A 15,529-nucleotide genomic window follows, 5' to 3' on the forward strand; every position below is an offset into this window, starting at 1 on the left:
ACCCCGAGGGAGAGCTGTGTGCCACCTTCTCCAGCGAGCTTGTTCCAGCTGGAATTTAACACACCAGGCTCTCCCCAAAACCCAGAGCTGTGGTAGAGGAAAGGAACACCCCCCAGGAATTATTTGGTGATATTTCAGTGCCACTCTCAGTACAAACCCATGTGTAGCTGTGTGGCTTTGCTGGACAATTTGTTTCCAGGGAGGATGGAGGAATGACTGTGGTCACCCACAGAACCATAGATGCCACGTTCGGTGCTCTTGTGGGTGCTCTCCTCGTTCAGCTCGCCACAATTCAGCAATTATTCACCCCAGCCTTGTAAGTGCTGCCCAGACAATGGGCTTGCTGGTGGTATGAGGAATTACTGCATCTTCCCAGGCCTCACCATGGCTGGTGGGGGGATCTCCCCAGGGGTTTCCAGCAGGAATTGGGCTGATTTGAGGAGAAATGGTCGCTCCCTGGGCCGATGTCGCCGCTTTCCCTCTGCCATGTGTGGTACAAGAGATTCTCTCCTGTTTCCTGTTCATAACACCCACAATGTTCATAATCCCCAGCTTAAAAATGCAAACCCAGAAAGAGAGACAACAGCTGGGACCCTGCCCAAATGTGGGATAAAAAGTGGTAGGGAACACAAGGAGAATGACTTGGGGCCAGGATGCCCATGCTGGAAAACACATTTTCTCCTGAATTTGTGTAAACACACAGCTGAAACAGGAATTTTGGCCACCAACTGACTGCATAATGCCCTTGGGGAGGGACCTGCCTGCTTCCAGCAAAGCCAGCAGGTCCTTTCCATGGCCATAGGAGAGGAGGAAAGCATGGATATCTCAGACCTTCACTGCAGTCGTCAGAGCTTTACGAATATGCGCTGCTTGTTCCTTGAATTTACAGCATCTCTCGAGTAAAAGTGTGCCAAAATGCTCCCCCAGCCTCTTTGAGAAAATAAAACCCCCTGAAATATGCCCCTGCTGAGGGTGCAGGTGCTTTGGCACAGAGGAAACATTGAAGGTGGTACCCAACTGAGCAATGCCAGGAGGTGCACAGGCAGAATAAACCAGACCACAGCAAGATTTAAGTTTTGCTGGAAGTCACACCTACAGCAGCAGCAGGAAAAAAAAAATAAAAATCAGTTCTCATTTTGCAGTGCTGAGGGTGAAACCTCTGCTTGCACAGCTCAGCTCTCTCCCCTGCAGCCTTGCAAAACAGGGTTGCCTTGTTTCTGCTGGGCCTGAGCATGAGGAGAGAGCCCCCAGGCATTGCTGAGGGCCAGGTCTTCATGGGCAGGAGCAGCCTGTGACTCCTGAGTGCCCTTCACTGCTGATGTGGAAATAAATCCCTTGAAATGCCCTTGGGAATGCTCTCTGTGTCACCTGGAGAATGAGGGGACAGCCCTGTGGACTGCCTAAGGCTGTCACTGGGATTTGTTTCTTGCACCCCTGAGGTGTTCTTCAGAATGATTCCATAACCAGAATTACTCCAGACTCCTCCCCGTGCTCTCTCTTCCACCTGCCTCGGGGGTTTTGTGCATGGCAACAGCCTTGGAGTTCAGAGGCACCTCAGGGCTGCAATATAACTGAGTTACCAGCAGTGGCTGTAAAATGCCCTGATAAAGCAGAGCAGATGTTAAAGTGCAAACACAGGTTACCCCAAGTGGCCTTGTGGGGCCACTCTGCCATCGATTGGGTGAGGTTGTGCTGACTGGAGACACCCTCCTGCAATCAGGGAGCTGAGAAATCCCACTGGCTCTTTGACACTTTAAAGCTTTTAATCAGCATGGCCTGCTGGATATTATTCCCTTTCCCAGAATCAGGGAATCACAGAATGGTTTGGGTTGGAAGGGACATTAAAGCCCACCCAGAGCCACCCCTGCCATGGCAGGGACACCTTCCACTGTGCCAGGCTGCTCCAGCCCCAGTGTCCAACCTGGCCTTGGGCACTGCCAGGGATCCAGGGGCAGCCCCAGCTGCTCTGGCAATTCCATCCCAGCCCTGCCCACCCTGCCAGGGAACAATTCCTTCTTCTACCTAGCTGAAATTTCCATTCTTCCACTTTGAACCCATTGGTACATTAATTACCTCCAAAAATAATCTGGCATGAACACAACACCCTGTTTTCCCAGTCTCCAAGAAAAGAGGGGGAAAAAACCCAAACCCAAACCCAACCATACTCTTCTGGATCACAAACATCTAGAATTCATATTCCCAGCTTGGCACGAGGGAACAACCTCTTTCCATGGAGCAAACACAAGGTGTGATGAATGGCTGGGGGATATTGTTAGCACGTGTGCCTGGCACTTGGGGAAAGCAGAGATGAAATGTCTGACTGGTATTTTCCAGTCATTTTCATCCCCCACCAAAATAAACTTCTCCTTGTGTCAACGGAGGTAATTAGTTAATCCACATACTGCCAGTATCTGCTTTGATGCAAAATCAAACATTGTCCTGCATCCAGGGGATTTTTCCTGCAACAGAAACAACAACAGAAGTGATATATTCAAGTCCTGTGAAATGGACTGGAACACTTGGCAATGTGTGCAGGTCTTGGAATATGTGTTCTACTGAGACTAAACCATGCTGAATATAATCCTTTGAATTCCCAATCTCACACACATTAAAAAAAAGACCCCAAACCCCTTTCCCAAAAAAAGAAAAACAGTGGAGTATTTATTGAGCATCTGTCTTTGCCCTTCAAGTCAAAGAAGGTTTCGTGCTGTCCACCTGCACATCTTCTGAACTTTCCTCCTGCTTTCTCCTCCTTTGTGATGATGAAAGCTTTTCCACTTAAAAGCACAAAAATGCATTTATTGTTTTTATGTGCAATTGCAGACCTTCCTATGAGGAATTTCCAGGTAACACAATCAAGACACAGAAAGTCCTCAATTTTAAAAATAAATAGCAGCCCCATTTTTTTTTTTTAACACAACAGAGCCAGCTCCAAAAAGCTGACGGAAGAAACCTCTCGGTGCCTGCACCCTTTGGTGTCTTGTTCCTGTGTAAATACACCATCATGCTGCTGCTGGGAGGTGACCCCTGGTGTGACACTGGCTGTGAGCCCCTCCTGCCACCTGACACACTGTTCTTGATGCCCTGGGTTTAGCTTTTCTATTTTTCACATTCTGTGCTGCTTTAGTGTGTGGGGCTGAGCTTCACATTAAGGGATGGTGAGCTCTGTGCACAGAGCAGGGAGACAAAACAATTCCTGCTCCTCTCACACCAGGCTGATCCTCTCTGTGCTCCTCAAACCTGAGATGTGTTTGTGTGTGGGGCTCACTCAGCTCTCTGCCCCCAGGAGTAACCGGGTAATTCCTCGGCTGTTCTTTGGCAGCAGTGATGTTTAGTGCCACTCTTTCATCAAAACTCTCCCTCTTTTTGGGGCAGGAACAGTGACTACTTTGTAAGGCTTAGAATGTGTCTGCTGAAGGAATTTCTGGTACAAGGGTCCAAGTGAGCTCATTGCTGCTCCCGCTTGATCTCGGGTTGTCACTGGCATGGAGGGATGCCAAGGATTTGCCACAGGCCCGTGGGTGGCACGAGTGCTTAGCCAGGCAATTTCTGGGCTAATGCAAAATTAGTGAGTCATATAAGCTACTTCTTAAGAAGATCAAGCCTCTCTGGCTCATTAAAATCCAAATTGAGTGGGGAGAGCCCAGACACGACAGCTCGATGAGTCGGATGGGCTCTTACAACATTTATTTTGATACTGTAAAAACTGCACCCAAAAAGTGACACCGAGCCTCAATCTGGAGCTATCTGGGGATATTTGTCCTAATTTAATCCCAGCAACCACTAAAAAGCACCACCTGCATGCCCCTCTCTTGGCCAAAAATCTGGACACAAGCCTCTTGTGTTAATTTAAATCTTATCTGCAGGACTGAAAAGTCTGCTGCTCCTATAACCTTTTTTTTTTTTTTTTTAATAGGTGTTAATGCTTCTGGATACACTTTAAAGGAGACTTTACAGATGTATATGATAGTACTTACCAGCACATCTGCAATTGTAAACCAGGCATGCCCTGCAAATTGCACAATCCATCACTGCTATTACTTAGCCCCGATAAAACAACTGCTTTTGTGATAAGTGTTCAAGCCCTTTCATATGTTACTTGAGTCAATGATAAAAGCTGCAGTTAAATTTTAATAGGGCATGTTTACAAAGGCATTTTTAAACTAATGCCAAAATACACAATCTGTAGCCTGTGTTTTTATACACCCCAAGGTGGAGTCTAGGTTATTTTTATGGTAAACATATGGAAGCTTGTTTGACTTACTATTTTTTTCCAAATAAAGTTGCCCCTTTTTTTTCTTTTTTCTTTTTTTTTTTTTTCTTTCATTAGACTGAGCCTTTTCCTAGACCTTTTCAGGCTGTTGGAGGAATTGGGAATGATGGATATATTGTGACTAAGTTTCTCCCCCTTTTTTTAGAAAGATAAAGGGCTGGCATGCATTCATGGCTTTACTTCAGTTAAAAACAAAGTTTACAAGAAAAAAGAGAAAATTTGGGCATATGGCTAAATGATCTGAATCTGACAAGCTTTTTCATGGGAAAGTCATTTTTACCTGCTGGAGAACTTCTCAGTCTTTGCCCCAAGATAAAGATGCCAGGTCCTTTGTTAGGGAAATATCATCTCTGCTGTGCTAGTCCTGTATTTTTTTTAAATTGTAGTTCACATGCAAAAGGATCAAAAATAAATAATCCACAAAAATCTTTTCTTCTGGGGCTTGATCCAAGGCTTATTTCACCCGAGGAAGATCTTTGACTTAGCAGACTGGATCTGGACTGAATTCCTGCAAAAGCAAAAAAACCTTTGAAACTCTTAGTAGAAATAGGAACAGCCATGCTTTGGGATGAGGAAAAGGGAAAGGGGAAAGGTTCTGTTGGGTGCTTTGGGTCTCACTTTAACCCCACTCAGCTGTCTCAGGGCTCAGTGAGGCACCTGCACTGAGCAGTTTTTAACCCTGCCTCAGCATCCCGATGGTTTTTGTGTAAACCCGCCCGCAGAGTTTATCACGATATTAACAGTTTGTTGCTGAGTGACTGAGCTCACAGGAGATACCGCTAAGTGAGAGGAAAGTGTGCCGGCCCTAAAAGCCATAAAATGTTACAGCTCAGGCCTGGCTATTAACTGTGGTGATGGATGAATGTTCATACACAGGGGCACGCACTGGGATTCACTTTTTGTGCCTTGTGTGGGACACTTTTGCACCAAAATGGGACTGAGAGAACCCTGGCTACTGGATTTTCACAGGATCACGGGATGGTTTGGGTTGGAAGAGACCTTAAAGACCACCTAGTTCCACCCCCTTGCCATGGGCAGGGAGCCTTCCACTAGATTATTTTTATTTTATATCTGTGCTCTCTGTTTCTTTCTCATTTTGAGGTTCCCTGGGATGGAGCAGAGTTCCAGAGCCAGGCACAGCTGGAGAGGATCTTTCTGAAAAAAGGTCTTTTTGGGGCCCTGGGCGTGTGACACGTGCTCCCCTTCACACATGGGCACGGTCCCAGAGCAGGTCACCACGACTCAGGGCTGCAATTAAACAGGTATGTGCCTGCTCATGGGGTTGGGGCCAAAATTCAGATCCTACTGGCTTGGCAAGGGGGAAATTTGGCCAGTGTTTATACCAGCCCTGTGACATCACATTTGCTTGACCCACCGTGAGTAATGTAATTACAGCCTGGGGTGAGTGAGGCAAGGAAAATAGGATAAGGGAAGAAAGAGATTGCAAGGCAGTGATGAGAGGGAAGGGTTAACTCTGGAGGCAGGGCCAGCAGCAGGCCAGAGATCCAGGAGATGGTGGCAAGGGGTGGTTTTCGAGAAGAGTGGTGACCTGTTGGAATCCTAGATGCTGAGAATTTTAAACTTTCTGTGCTGAAAGGCACAGACTGCAAGAGAACACTGCAATCGACCTGAGACTGTGGAAAAGGCTTCCAAAATTGATTAATAGCACTAGACTTATCAGTGTGTAGTTAGTTAGAAGTGTGTAATATCACAGGGTGGAAAACTTAGAGTTTGGGGTTTTAGAATATAGTAATAAATATGAAGATAGAAGTTTTAAAACACAGGCAGGTTGTTCTTCTTTACCTTCTTCTTCATGGGTTTGGGTGGTGTTTTGTAATTGGACAGAAAAGTCTGCACTGTGGGCTTCAAGGGATCAGTTATTGGGTTAAAAGGGAAGATAATTTAGGTGTCATTTCTTAATTACATAGTTTAGCCTTAAAAGACCTTGTAACAAGAAATATTTAGCCATTTTGTGCCTTGCTAATGAAAGGCTGCAGAACTCATGGTTGTGAGGCTGTTTCACTGATAAGCAACAATAAACACCTGAGTCCCAACATGAAATACCATCTCAAGTGCCTTCAATCCCCACCTGGAGGAACCAGCAGTGACCCAGATGTGTTCCATTTCCTTTAACACCAGCAGTCACCACGTGAGCTGCCCACACCAAGCTCACTGCCAAGCACAGGGAGAAACGGGCCGCTCAGGGGCACGGCCATCCTTCCAGCCCTGGACAAATATCTGTTGGTTTGAAGGAGAATTTTGAGCTAAGACGTGAACCTTCTTAGATGACAGAATTATTGAGGTGAGATATATTCCATAGAAAACCACACAGCACAGGAAGGAGCCAGCAGCTGGGACTGAGATCTGAATTAATCTGCTGGAGCTCCACGGGCCCCTTGAACCAAAGGAAATTGGGACTGGCACCCAGAGGTGTGGAGGGGGAAAGAGAAATGTAGGGATGAGCAGGGAGGCAGATGTGCACCCCTGGGGAAGCAGAATTCCACCTCAGGGATCAGCAGTGGGGATGAGGAGGCACCAGGCTCGGAGGGGAATGGAGAACCTGAGGGAGAGGTGTCCTTCTTGAACCCTGGTTAAACCCTTTTTTAACCCAGAGATGGGGTGACTGAGAGGCATTTTAAAGACTTTTGTTTCATTTCAGCCTCGTTTAAAGGGTGAGACAGCATCCACAAGGGTGAGATAACCTGTAATTTACACATCTGTAAAAGAAAAAAAAAATTCTAATAGTTCTGAAGAAAAAGTTAAGCTATTAGGTACTAGTCCCACAAAAACAAAAAAAACCCTACTTGACCTTCTTTTTATTAAAAAAATAATTTCAAAAACTAATTAGACTAAAATAAGATGTAATCTTACAAAATACTTTACTTCACCTTATAGTTACTTACAATACCAATTAAATATAAAAAGTGCCTAAAGAAACCCTGAGCCAAATACAATCTATACAATCACCAACCATCTCCCAAACAATCCCAACTTATTACCCCCAAAACCACAATATAAGCTAACAATTTCCAAATTAATATATTTAAAAAAAAAACTTTTACCATAAATACATTCCTACAAAAGTTACTATTACTTCACAATAGAAATAAAACTTTCTAATTACAAACAAAAGAATAAAATTCTTAAACTTTCAGGTTTTCTGTCATCTCAATAAAAATACAAATACATATTGCATACAAATATATATTATATAAATCCTCTATATTTTTTTTAAATTTTCTACAAATTTAAAACTTTTCTACATTTCCCACAAGAGGGAAGATGAAATGAAGCCCCAGGGGTGTGCAGGGCTGAGAGGAGATGCTGAGCAGCAGGAGGAATGCTGGGCTGGGCTTTTCCCTTCCCCAGGCAGGACTGGGGTGTCTACAGGTGCCCCAAAATAATCTGGGAACTCACACTCACAAACTGCACCCCAAAACCCACCTGGTTCCTGAGCTTGCACGAGGAGAATCCACTGAGAGGATGGAAACAGATTTCCAAGAGGTTCAAAATTTATCAGGAATAATAGACGTAAATATTATCTATAAAGGAAATATATAAAGGGGTAGAAAGGAATATAAAGACCACTGTGCCTAGCATGAGAAAACAGATATTTTTAAAAACACCTCTCCAATTCCAAATTAACTTTATGTGGGGGTGGGATACATCTGTCCAGAGAGGAGTTCAGCAGTTGTGAAGACACTGGGAAAAATATGTAAAAAGCAGATGAGGATTCAGGCACAAACCACTGTTGTTATTGCACCTATTGAATGTGTGGCAATATTTCCGAGTATAAATCACATGGGAGGAAAAAAAAAAGGCAAAATAAGCAGGGATTTGTTATATATATTGATGAATCTGCTTTTTTTTTTTTTTTTTTTTTTTGGGAAGTTGGTCGTGGCAATATTTCCAAATATAAGTCACATGGGAGGAAAAAAAAAAAAGGAAAATAAGCAGGGATTTGTTATGTATATTGATGAATCCACTTTTTTTTAAGAAAGTGTGAATGATGTTGTGGCAGCCAGGGATGGGTGTGAAGCTGTGTAACCCATGACTGAACCCATGTGGATGCTCCAGCCTCAGAGGGTTCTCAGGGCTGCCCACTCCACCTGCCACAGGTGACAAGCTGTGGCACCAAGGCTCCCATCAGCCTGGAGGGAGTGAGCTGAGCAGAGTTTCCTGTCCTGGTGTCTTGGTGACAGAGGCTGAGAGAGGCTGTGAGTGATCCCTCTGGGATGCTCCCTTTGCCAAGATGGTATCACCTAAGTGGGACGGTCTGCTGCAACTCCCACTGCTTAATTGTTAATTCTTCATTAGCAACCATTACACACCTGATAAAAACATCTCACGCTGCCCGCAGCAGGATGTGGCCTGCAGTGTCACTGAGCCAGGCAGGTTACATGGGCAAGCCCTGTGGAGTGGAAGTTTTTTTGGCACGTGCTTGCCCTGGAAAAATGCTGCAGTGCCTGTCCAGCCCTGGCTGGGGTGGCAAACGTGAGGAGGGCACTGTGTGCAGCAGGATGTTGTGATGAGCAGCACCACGGGCCTTGCTTTGCTATGGAAATGGAAATGTGAGCTCAGGAGAGGAGCAAAGCCAAACCAAGCAACAAGACACCCGCCCTGGAAATGTGGATTTCAATCAGCTGCAGTGGTTGGGCCCTCCTTGGCATTGTGGCATCCTCCAGGACCATCAGTGATATTTTTGCCCCATGTCTGTGAGGAATGATGAGGAGGACTCCGTTGATATCAGAGGGCTAATTAATTACTTTATTTTACTATATTATTCTATATTATATTACATCTATATGACATTACATCTAAACTGAATCTGCCAAGCACTCCACTGCACTCATCTCACAACTGTCAGCACACAGTCCTGACACACACACACACACTCCTGGCCCTGATGGGCCAAGGAAACAAAACCCCATCCTCTGGGTAAACAATCCCCATATTGCATTCTACTTTGGCACAAACACAGGCGCAGCAAATGATGAGAATTGTTTTTCCTTTCTCTGAGGTTCAGAGAATGCGAATCTCAGAATATCCTCTGGAAGCTGTGCCTTGCTTTTCTCTGTGAAGTGTGGCTACACAGGACATCACTGTGTCAGGCTCAGGAGATGGCTGTGCTGGTGACATCAAGCAGGGTGAGGCTGGCATAGCTGGTGTCATTTTTCCCAACTATAGTGATGTTTGTGCCTGATATCTGGCACCTGAATTCAGATGACCTGGCCAGAAAGGCTTGAAGCAACAGGATTTTTGACAAATATTTTCTACACTTTTGTGTCTGAGTTAGAAAATGGGCTCTGGGCTATTCTGAAGTCACCGCAGCAACACAGAATGATGAAAATCCATCTCTCTAAAATGCTCCTGTAAAATGACACCCAGAGCTCCCAACCACTGGTTAAGTCCCCAGAGAGCAAACTGTGTCATATGCTGTGGGCAGACTCTCCTGGCAGGTGCCAGGCTTTCAGTGGACAGGTGATGCATCCAAATATTGTGGTGAAGGTACCAGACCAAACCACTGCTCTTCAGTGTGGCACTTCCAGCACTGGACACCACTGATGGTTGGAGCAGCAGCCCCAGGGATGTGACCATGTGAAATGACAAAGTGATTTAGTCAAACTCAGGACTTCACTTTGCATATTCCTGCTTTCCCAAGGGCTGTGTGTGGCAGTTCCAATTAAAAATGTTTCCACAGGTGCCAGCCACTCGTGGTTTTTGCTCTGGAGGGTCTCAAGTTAGTCCTTGACACATTGGCTGGGATGCCAGGCACAACAGGAACTCTTGTTGTCTTGAGAATTCTGTAGGATCTTGCAAAAGTGCATTTTTTTTTTCTTGTAGTGCTCAGTTCCCAGTTAAAAGAAGAAATTTATATGTACTGTGAAGTTTCTGGTCTGATGAGATCAGAGAAAAATGGGAACTGAACACCCAGAAGGCAAAAAACCAGAAAGCAAATAAAAGGAACGTTATATTAACATGAAAATCAAATGATTGTTAGAGGTAAAAAATAATGTTTTGAGTTTGGAGCTTTCCAGTTCATGCTTTTTTTTTTTAAGTTTGCAGTCAACCATAGTTGTCTTGCCTACTGTAAAATTGAGTGATAGAGACTTTTTCCAGTTGTTTTTCCTCCTGAGTGATGAGAAGCAGTTTCCAGTAAATGAACAGCAATCAGCTGCTGAATCATCAGTGTTGAGCAGAGGTTTCAAAACCTGAGCCAGATAATTGTGTGAGTGCTGCTGGCACCGTGCTCTTGCTCTCTGACTGACAGAGCCAACCTTGGGCTCACCTTAGCCCAGCACGTGGTTTCCTTGGCTTTGGGATTGCTCTGGAGTGGAGGCTGCCAGAGCCAACCCCGGGAGGTGAGGAATGAGGGACCTGTAGGTATTTGTCAGCCCATTCAGAGAGGCAGCTCAGCTAATGCTCCCTTCCCTTGGCAGCCTTTCCCTCCATATGCTGAAAATATTTACTCTGAAAAGAGGAGAGCTTCAGGCTGCCTTTGGTGCCTGCAGTCGAAAAATAACAGACCTTGATTTCAGTCCTGTCTTCCTGAAGTGAGCAAATATGCGGCTAACAGAGGGAAAATAGTAACTAACACCAAAAAAAAAAAGTGCATTCTAGTATTTTTCCTGTGGAATCACAGAATGGTTTGGGTAGGAAAAGACCTTAAAGATCATCTAGTTCCAAACTGTGGGCAGGGACACCTTCCACTATCCCAGGTTGCTCCAAGGCCTGTCCCAGCTGGCCTTGAACACTTCCAGGGATGGAGCAGCCACAATTTCTTTGGGCAACCTGTTCCAAGGCCTTTAAGGCCATCTGTTTTAGGAGAAGAGGGAAGATTCAGACGTTCACACCATGAGAGTGTCCAGCTCATCCACTCCAGGCTCACTTCAAAGGCAATGAGGCAACGGAAGGAGGCCACGTCCTCCTACAGGGCAAGATTTGCTCCAATCCATTTGCTGCATGGGTCACTCAACTTGAACCAACACCTGCGAAAAGCCATCAAAAAGCACCCACCAAATGTCCCTTGTCAGGTTTAGCTGGGATAATGTTTTCCTGAATCCAGGACCTGCCTCTTTCTGTTAAAAGATAATTTTACTGAAATGCATTTCTATGGGGGTCCCTTGTCCAGCACCATCAGTGAGGGCAAATTGGTACCTGCTGTCAGAAAGATTTCCTGGGTGTTCTTTGATCAGAATGTGACTCAGGAAAGGAATTTTCCCTTATAAAGTCCCCTTGAGTGGAATTTCAAGGTGTATTTGTTTATTCATTATGGTGACTTGGTACCTTTACTCAACCTCCTTTAAAAGACAGTTTTTGTGAGTTGTGATCCACCCACAGGACCAGCATGGTTGGTTTAGATTCAAATTGTGGGACACTGAACACACCTGTGACTAAATAGAAACTGGTTTGCATAGCTAATTTTTCTGTGCATCTCCTCTAGAAGTCCGAACAAAAATGAAGAAAATCAGTTAAAATGAGATTTAATAACACCTAATTAGTCTGAATAATTTGGATTTCTTGAGGTTCTGGCAGAAGTAGGATCATAAAAATAAAGCAGGAATTTGCAGTAGCCCAAATTTAAATGGTAAGATAGAGTAGGGATTTCCAGTTGTGGCAGCAAGCAAGATATAATAATAACAATTCCAACACAACACTATGGACAAACAGACCTAAAACCCAGGAAATATAGAGAAAAATGATTGATGTAAGGATAACTCCAAAAGCTGGGGAAGAGTCTAAAGGGTGAATCACACCCTGTAGGGAGGAGCAGCTGAGGGAGCTGGGAAGGGGCTGGAGCCCCAGCAGGGGCTGAGGGAGCTGGGAAGGGGCTGAGGCTGGAGCAAAGGAGGCTCAGGGGCCCTTGTGGCTCTGCACAAGTCCCTGCCAGGAGGGGACAGCCAGGGGGGTCGGGCTCTGCTCCAGGGAACAGGGACAGGAGCAGAGGGAACGGCCTCAGGCTGGGCCAGGGCAGGCTCAGCTGGGCCAGCAGCAGGAATTTGCCCATGGAAAGGGTGCTCAGGCCTTGGCAGGGGCTGCCCAGGGAGCTTGGCAGTGCCCATCCCTGCAGGTGTCCCCTGGAGGTGGCACTGAGTGCTCTGGGCTGGGGACAAGGTGGGCATGGGCACAGCTGGGACTCCATCATTTGAAGGTCTTTTCCAACCTAAATGATTCTACAATTAGGACTAAATTCAAAAAGATCTTACAGCTCATCCAGTCCCACCCCCTGCCATGGACAGGGACACCTTCCACTATCCCAGGCTGCTCCAAGCTCCAGCCTGGCCTTTGACTCTTCCAGGAATGGGGCAGCCACAGCTGCTCTGGCAGAAAGCAAGCTGATAACCAAAAGCACATTATCAATTTCTATGAAAAGCTGTATTTTGAATAATATGGTTTTTTACTCCTTTCCACTTCTCTGATTTTTTTGGTTTTACCAACCATGAGACCAGCCTGCTTCAAGTCTTGCCCCTTTCCTCAGTCTCTTGGGCCTAATATTTAATAATTTGGGCATGGGGCACAGCTGGGAATCCATGGGCTGGGAGGGCTTTTCCAGCCTCAGGCATCCTGGGATTCTGTTAAAACTGAAGATCTAAGCAGAAATAGAGGGAGACAAGCACAGAACAAGGCGAATGAGGGAAGCACAACAAGGAGCTTTGGCCAAAGGGCAGCAGTGAGGGGTTGGGCACCACGTGGGCGTTGTGCAAGAGCTGGAATGTCTCAGAGATGGCAGCGATAGCAGAGACACAGCAGTGCCAGGACTGCTGCTCTGAGTGACACAGGGAGGAGCCTGATGGAGCATGCCCTCTCCTAGCCTAGTGTCAGATTCTGATAGCTTTTCCCCATAACTCTTCTTGACACTGTGAATCAGGGTGGTTTTCAAATTCAGCCGTTTGACATGCAGGAGAAGTGGGTAGATTTCATATTGCCAGACTGGAAAATCCATTTCCTGTCCACTTCTTCATTTGGTAGAGGTAAGGCACAGTGAAGACTTTTTTTTTTTTCAGGCTGTGAAAGATTAGAAACATGAAATCATTGAATAGTTTAGAAACATGAAATCTCTGAAACTTAGATTTGTCTCGTGGCTTAGAAACATGAAATCATTGAATAGTTTGGGTTGTAAGGGACCTTAAAGATCATCTCATTCCATCCCCTGCCATGGGCAGGGACACCTTCCACTGCTCCAGGTTGCTGAGTCCCATCCAGCCAGGCCTTGAACACCTCCAGGGATGGGGAGTCCACAGCTTCTCTGGGCAACCAGTGTTCTAACACCAATCTAAACTTCTTACTGACTCCAGAAAGTTTGAATTCATTTACAATGACAAACAAGAGGAAAAAATAAATCCAGCAAGAATGGGAAGCTCAGGGTTGGCACCAGGGTTGCAGAGGTCAGAGCTAGCCAGGTCACAGCTGTGCTGCTGTTGGTGTCTGGTGCACACGGGAGGTGATGTCAGTAGGAAAAGGAGGTGGAGAGATCAGACTCCAGCAGGAATAGGTGCTGGAGGCAGGTGAGGATTTACAGCATGAGCTGGACGTGACCTCTGCCACCAGTGCTGACTCACAAACCAAGCCTGTAGTTTAGACAGACGTGACACGGTGTGCGCTGAGAGGGAAAAATACATATCTGTGAGGGGTGCTGTGTGCAATCCCCACGGATTGCAGCTGCAGCCTTACTCATGGACATCATCCACAGGCAGGAATAAAGTAATCTAATGAGGGAAAAAGCCAGGGAGCAGCTGGCCACGCCCTGGGAGCCGTGTGTGGCTGGCTTCACTGGGAGGACCATCCCAGGATGGCAGCTTCCTGTGGTGTGCAGATATTCCTCATGGGGTAAACCCTGTGGTGGTGGCAGCATTTGGCTGATCCTTTGGCACCAGCACCTGAAATTCAGGTGGGGACTCCTCAGTGCTCCTGTAGGGCATGGAGCATCCCCTGCAGAAACCCCCACGCCATCCCCAGCTCCTGCCTCTGCTGCTCAGGGCACAGCTGCAGTTTGGTTTGTGTTTTTGCTCCTGGAGCCCTTATGTGAAACCAAATTTTCCTTTTCCCTGTGCTGTCTTTTTGTTTTAAACAAAATCTTACATACAATTCTTCTGCTTCCCCATAATTCCGGATGGTACATTTCATGGGCCTGAAAGCTCATGATAAGATCAAGTTGTAAAAAAACGAAGCCAATTCCAGACGATTTTCCCTGTAGAACCCTAAGTGGTGTTTGCTAAGACATGGTCCCTCTTGTTACCACAGAAGTTCAGATATATTTCCCCACTCTTCTGGCAGACACCACTTACATATTCCAATCTTTCAAAAGGAATGGCAATTAACAAAGCTATTTATGTGCCTAAGTAAATTAAAAAAAAAAAAAAGTTATGTCATAGCATATTTGTTGTATCAGCATCATCTGCTTAGCCTGGATTTTTGAGCAGCATTTGCTGGGAGTGTTTCTTGAAAGATCTCCAGAAGATGTGGCTGTGTCCAGTGGCACAGGAGACCTTTTTAACCCTGGGCTGAGGTAATTCTTGTGCCTCCCTCTGCCTTAAATCACCTTTATCTGATCTGCTCATGTTTACAAAAGGCTCAAGTGCCTCCTCAGCCCTATCTGGATGGAGATTAACTGCTTCTGGGTGGAGTGCTGGTAGGAAGAAGAACTTCCTCCCCTCCATAGATGGCGGGGATATATAATCTGTGGAATTAAAGGCTCTGATTACCTCACAAGGAGCTGTGCCCACAGGAGTGGAGGAGAGCCAGGGTGCCCCAGCAGAGACATCTCCTCCCTGGATGGTGGTCTGGATGCCCACACAGGGGCCAAGACCCAGGGGAAAGGCAGGAACCACAGGGTTTCATAGGACAACAGTGAATTCCCTGGTGATTCCAGGGAATCACCTGGAAAAGGCAGTGCTTTTGTCTTTTTTTTCACCATGCTCCTTTGCTAGAAAGCAGTGGGGATGTGGAGGTTGGAGCATTGAGGTTGCACCATCCAAAAGACAGGAAAGGTACAGCTCTGCTGCTTTCTGTTGATTGCTCACCTGAGCTGTGAAAAAAGGGTGGGAGAAGTATGGCATTCACATTGTCTGAAAAAATCCCTTCACCCAGGATTTTTCTCCTGGGAAGCTGAGAAGCCTCAGAGAAAAGGAAATCAATTCTTATCTCATTTGTTTCTCCTGTGTTGTGCTCGTGTGTAGAATGTGTTTGGAGATTGTTATCCACAGGTGATTGTTTCATTGGACTCTGGGGTGAGTTGTTTTGACTCATTGGCCAATT

Source organism: Passer montanus, unplaced genomic scaffold (assembly GCF_014805655.1).
Source record: "Passer montanus isolate IOZ18808 unplaced genomic scaffold, ASM1480565v1 scaffold69, whole genome shotgun sequence".
Taxonomy (NCBI): domain Eukaryota; kingdom Metazoa; phylum Chordata; class Aves; order Passeriformes; family Passeridae; genus Passer; species Passer montanus.